We start from the raw sequence: 5905 nt of genomic DNA, 5'->3' as shown, positions 1-5905 counted from the left end.
GTAGCTGTGATTTTTCACAAACCGTTGTGACTTCCGTAAAAAGTTGACGTCAGAACTACACAGTCACCGCCTTCAGTCACCACCCCGAGCACCGCCCACCATCCCACTCTCCTTTAGCCAAACCCCCAGACAACATCAAGTCCATGCCATTGCTGAGCAACAACAACAACACGGAAACATGTTGAAAAGGCTAACTTTAACCACAAAACCAGATCGGCCGACCTGTAAGGTTATACACTCTTTGTTTTGCTTCTTCCAGCTAGCACTGTGACGTCGGCTGAGTTTTTGGTACTTATACCGCAAATATATATTCTTAAGGACAACAAAACCTAAAATAAAACTCCAGAAAGGTGTAAAATATGTGACCTTTAACTCATAAAAAAAAGAAATGTGTAAAGACATAAAAATTAACCCTGATGTAACAGCAGAAAGTAGATCATTTTGATGCAGTTTTATAAATACATCAAGTACATTTTATATATATGTCCCTGAAATGTTTTCATTCAATGAATGAGGTACATTGATCTTCAAATTATAATTTTAAAAATATTATAGGCACAAATCCCATGTTTCTATAGGGAGAACTATTAAACATATTTGGTCAACTACACAAGTATCTAACATAAATAATTTTGTTGAAAAAAGTACCCAGTTTACAGAAAGTGTCCCGTGTTATTTGATTATTTAGCTATATTACTGCAGAGCTCTACAGAACAATCTAAAACTACTTGAAACTTTATAACCGTCAGCATTATTAATGAATAATAAACACCAACCTGTTTGTTCTTCAGTATCTTCAGTGTGTTTGATTCTGCAGGGCTCTGGATCTCTCATCTTCTCTCTGTCCTCTTTAATAAACTCAGTCTTTGCAGATTTCTTCCTGATGATTTGATGCTCGTCTTCACTTGTGAACTGATGGAGATATTCCAGCATTTATTGATGAATTGGTGAATGTGTGGGAGGAGTTTCACTGAACATGAATTTCTGTGTGGAAGAAGCAGATTTGCCAAAATAAACAATAAATCAGTTTACTTATTTTTAAATAATTTACAATTTTAAGCATTAATATAAGTAAAGCAGATGTCCTCCACATTCTATCTTTGAAGCCTTAAAAATACAAAGTGTTGTGGTCTCTTTGTAAATCATGACACCTATCTTCATTGACAACTACAAGTAAATAACTACAGTAGAGCACAGAATAACCAAATATTATTTGATTTTCTAATAAATACATTCAGAGCAATAAAATAGTTACATTATTAACATGTTATAGTTTTATATGTGCAGAAACTGACAGTGATGATAAAATCTTAAAAAATACAATGTTAATGTTTGCAGTGTCTATTTTATCTCTTCATAAGTATGTATAGATTTGAAATGTCCCATGTGGCTCAATATGAAGCTTTTATCAGTATCTATACTTGATTTTAACCATGTAAAGCACAGTAAAGTTAGTTTTAGGTTCGATGTTGGTTGGATATTCGCTTTCCACTGTGTCCTTGTTTTATAGAGTTGACAGTCTTACAAATATATCAATAACGCAATTAGTTTTAACAATGTGCAGCTATTTATATCGACATGCAACTTTAAATCAAAACTACCAAGGCGTATTATAGCTAGGGTGGCCATTCGTGCCATTTTTACGGGACACGTCCTGGCCAGGATTTCTATATTTTGCTTTGTTTTCCTGTTTTTATACTTGCTGAAGGTAATGATCGAAAAGTAGTTTGACCAATGACGTGCAGGCATTGTACATAATCAACACATTCATTCATATTAGAAGTGTTTGTTTGTTCGTTCGTTCATTCGTCTTGAAGCAGCGCTGCAACTACCGATGCAAATATGTTAATAATAATAATAATAATAATAAATTGCAACTTGTAGCCGATGCACACTTTTTGTGCGCAAACTAGACTTAATAGAGTACAGCATGGGCCGAGAAGATCGACTATAGCCAATCTATGTTTCAGAACGAAAGCACAGGGAAGAGTTTGCATACTGGAGTCTTATTAAACAAGTGTTGGATGGTCTCTTTTTTTTCTGGCATTCATTTGTGTTGCTTATGCATCATATTTTTTATGATGGTTAAAACACTTATATCATCATACTGTAGACTGCAGGTCAAAGTTGCGTTCATTACTATAGCAACAGTAGACTCATGACGCATTGTGTTTTACAAAAACAATATTGTAAAACAACTTTTATTTTGAGATCATGAGAAAATTAAGTCGTGATAATGAGAAAACAACTTTTGTTATGTCATGATCACAAGAAAATATTAAGTCGTGATAACGAGAAAACAACTTTTGTTATGTCGATATAACGAGATAATTAAGTCGTGATCATGAGAAAACAATATTTTCTTGTGATCTGGACATTACGAAAGTTGTTTTCTTGTTATCACGACTTAATATTTTCTTGTGATCGACACAACAAAACTTGTTTTCTCGTTATCACTTTATATTTTCTCGTGATCTCGACATAACGAAAGTTGTTTTCTAGTGATGACGACTTAATATTTTCTTGTGATTTCAACATAACGAAAGTTGTTTTCTCGTGATCATGACTTAATATTTATTAGAAAACAACTTTCGTTATGTCTAGATCACGAGAAAATATTAAGTCGTGATAACGAGAAAACAACTTTCGTTATGTCGAGATCACAAGATAATTAAGTCGTTATCACGACAGAACAAGAAAGAAAAAAATTTATAATCCATGGCCTCTTAGGACTAGTTTTCGATCGGTAAGATATCGGTCTAGAAATATAGAAAATCATATAATAAATAAATAAAACAGGGAAGCTGTTCGTTTTTCTCCGGTGCACAGGCGTACACATATATTACATTTAGATTAAAAGTAAAATAGATTAAAATTATAATTCATTTAGATCAGATTTAACGCATTTGCTTAAAGAGGTTTTGTGTTTGATTAGAAATAAAAGCAAAAGCTGCAGATGTTTTGTGGTGTATCTTCCATCAGTGTCTTTGTAAATCTACACGATCACTAAAACTGATGGAGATTAAGCTCATTCTTTTGTCTCTATACATAAAGAGACATTTGTGTAGATGGACGAACACAATCGCCTGAGTTTGTAAATGTGGCCAATTACATTTGCATTAAGCACCCAGTTTGTGTTTGTCTATCATTTAAATTAATAGCTTACATTTACTAAATGAGCCTTTTTAATGAAAGTAAAGTCCGTCCTTAATACAATTCTCAATTAAATTAAACTGTTAAATTAGAAAAAAAAAGATTGTTGTTCAATTTAGTTTAATACATGTATTAATATGTATATGTGGCAGAGATTGTCAAGTAGAGAGAGATTACAGAACAAAGAACAGTATAATGTGTAACTATTGATCAGCTACGCCTCCCAGAATCCACCGGGAAATAACAGTCTTATCAAAGCAACACAGGTTCACTGCCAAAGGCAGGGTCAGCGTGAAAGACAACAGGCACTTTATTGAAATACAACAGTTAAAAATACATTACTTTTTTTTGTATTGTGTAACAAAGTTAATTCCACACAAGGTCTCAATCAGTTCAATTGAGTTCAATTTCAGTTCAAGTTCAATTCCAAATGATGCATACAGATACACAAAAACAATCAAAAATAAAGTTTTCCTCACCCGAATTCCTCGACAACTTATAAATAAAGCTAATAAATACTATATTAAGGCAATTATTATGCAGCATTTTATGTATGTACTTCGAGCCTGTCAATCGACATTAGCACACTACCCACAAGATAACGCAAGGACATTATATCTCTGGCAAAATTCTGTCCGCATGTGTTTAGCGATCAGAATATAAAGCTCATAAAATGTTTCATTTTCAGTCTCACGACAGACACAGAAGTGATTTCTGCAGTTTTTAAGACTCTTTATTTGATCAGACGGACAGAAACTTTTCTACACAAAAAGCTTTTTTTATTTATTTATTCCTATATGATTACTGCTGTTTATATACTACTTTAATTATTAATATTTTGAGTTAGGGTTTATTTATATATATTTTTTATTTTAATTAGAATAGTTTTGTAAGTGTTTTTGTAATTTTTTTTATTTGTAAAAAATGGTCCACTGAAGGCGAGTTGAAGTGAGAACCCAAGTGCAGTTTATTTACATAGAGACAAAACATAATCCAAAATACTTGACTTGACAGGAACAGACTTGACTTGGCATGAACAGACTCACCAACAGCAGAGTTACAACATCAAAGCTAGACAAAGAACAATGGGAACATGAGGGCTATTTATATCAAAGTCAAGAGCAGGCAAAAGCACGCACATCGATCTCAACTGGGTGCTCGACTAAGAAAAAAGTGTACACATTTTTTAATGTAAAGTCGGCAACACCAAAGCTCCAAAAGTATCAAAAAATGTATTATTTAAAAAAACTATTTATATCAAACATTGAGGGTCACATGACAAGAATCAACCAATGAGCAAACAGAACTGAGAACCACATGACAGGACAATAACCAATGAGGAACAAGACACATGACTAGGATAACCAATCAGAACATGACACATGAACCAAAATAAAAGACATGAAAACATGAACATGGAACAAAACCCAAACCCCACATTACATTTCCCCCCTTCTAAGGGCGGCTCCAGACGCCCAAACAAAATCCCAAAAGTCCAGGAGGGTGGTGGAGTAGAAGCAGAACTGGGGGAGGGACGGAGGGCCAGGCCCATGTAGGGGAACAGGACACGGATCATGGCAGTGGACCAAGACTGTGGAGCAGTGGCAGACAGTGAAGCACTTGAGGACCTGGGCCGTGGATCAGATCCATAGGAGCATGGAGCCATGGCAGAGCCGGCAGAGAAGGGAGCCATGGCGGAGCAGGCAGAGCAGGGAGTCATGGAGGAGCAGGCCGATCGGACAGCCATGGCGGAGCAGGCCGAGCGAGCAATGGTGGAGTTGGCAGAGCAGGGAGCCATGGCAGAGTAGGACGGCCGAGTGGTGCCAGCAGAGCAGGAAGCCATGGCGGAGCAGGCAGAGCAGGATTCCCGAGTGGTGCCAGCAGAACAGGAAGCCATGGCGGAGCAGAGACATAGACAGACCACTTGACCGTGATAGAACAGGCAGAGAGTTCTTAAGCAGGTTCCATAGCCGCAACAGGACAGACAACGAGTTCATGAGTGGTCTCCATGGCCGTGGCCGGACAGACAGTGAGCTCATGAGTGGCCTCCATGGCTGTAACAGGACAGGCAGAGAGTTCATGAATGGCTTCCTTGGCCGTGACAGGACAGGCAGAGAGTTCCGAAGCGGACGCCGCCACCTCTAAAAGGCACTGGAGCAGATTCATGGACAGGAGAGGCCTCTGGGGCAGACTCAAGGACAGGAGAGGCCTCTGGGACAGACTCATGGACAGGAGAGGCCTTTGAAGCAGACTTAAGGACAGGAGAGGACTCTGAAGCAGACTCAAGGACAGGAGAGGCCTCTGGGGCAGACTCAAGGACAGGAGAGGCCTCTGGGCCAGACTCATAGACAGGAGAGGCCTTTGAAGCAGACTTAAGGACAGGAGAGGCCTCTGAAGCAGACTCAAGGACAGGAGAGGCCTCTGGGGCAGATTCATGGACAGGAGAGGCCTCTGGGGCAGACTCATGGACAGTAGAGGCCTCTGGGGCAGACTCATGGACAGTAGAGGCCTCAGGAGCAGATTCATGGACAGGAGAGGCCTCAGAAGTGCAGTGTGCGGCCCAAACACTCAGGATGGCTACCGCCATCACGGGCAGTGCAGTAGACAGTGGCATGCTCGCCGGGCTTGAGTGTGTTGAGGCTGTGAGGTTTGAAAGTGTAGAGACCACTGGGATGCCAGCCGCTTGCACTGACATCAGTGGTGGGTCCATCATTTACATTTACATTTAGTCATTTTGCAGACGCTTTTATCC

At 38.6% G+C, this 5905-nt stretch overlaps 1 long non-coding RNA gene across 1 annotated transcript in view; it reads right to left on the bottom strand.

Annotated features, from left to right (window-relative positions):
* Positions 1-820, bottom strand: part of LOC107673315 (uncharacterized) — a 1568-nt gene extending 748 nt beyond the window's left edge. Inside the window, exon 1 of the long non-coding RNA XR_001632394.1 lies at positions 777-820. This is a non-coding gene — a long non-coding RNA (uncharacterized LOC107673315). The remainder of the gene's footprint in view (positions 1-776) is intronic.
* Between the last annotated feature and the right edge of the window lie 5085 nt (positions 821-5905).

Source organism: Sinocyclocheilus anshuiensis, unplaced genomic scaffold (genome assembly GCF_001515605.1).
Source record: "Sinocyclocheilus anshuiensis isolate Anshui unplaced genomic scaffold, SAMN03320099.WGS_v1.1 scaffold764, whole genome shotgun sequence".
NCBI classification, from domain to species: Eukaryota; Metazoa; Chordata; class Actinopteri; order Cypriniformes; family Cyprinidae; genus Sinocyclocheilus; species Sinocyclocheilus anshuiensis.
Note: the sequence above shows the minus strand (reverse complement) of the source record. Positions and strands in the feature narration are given on the sequence as shown.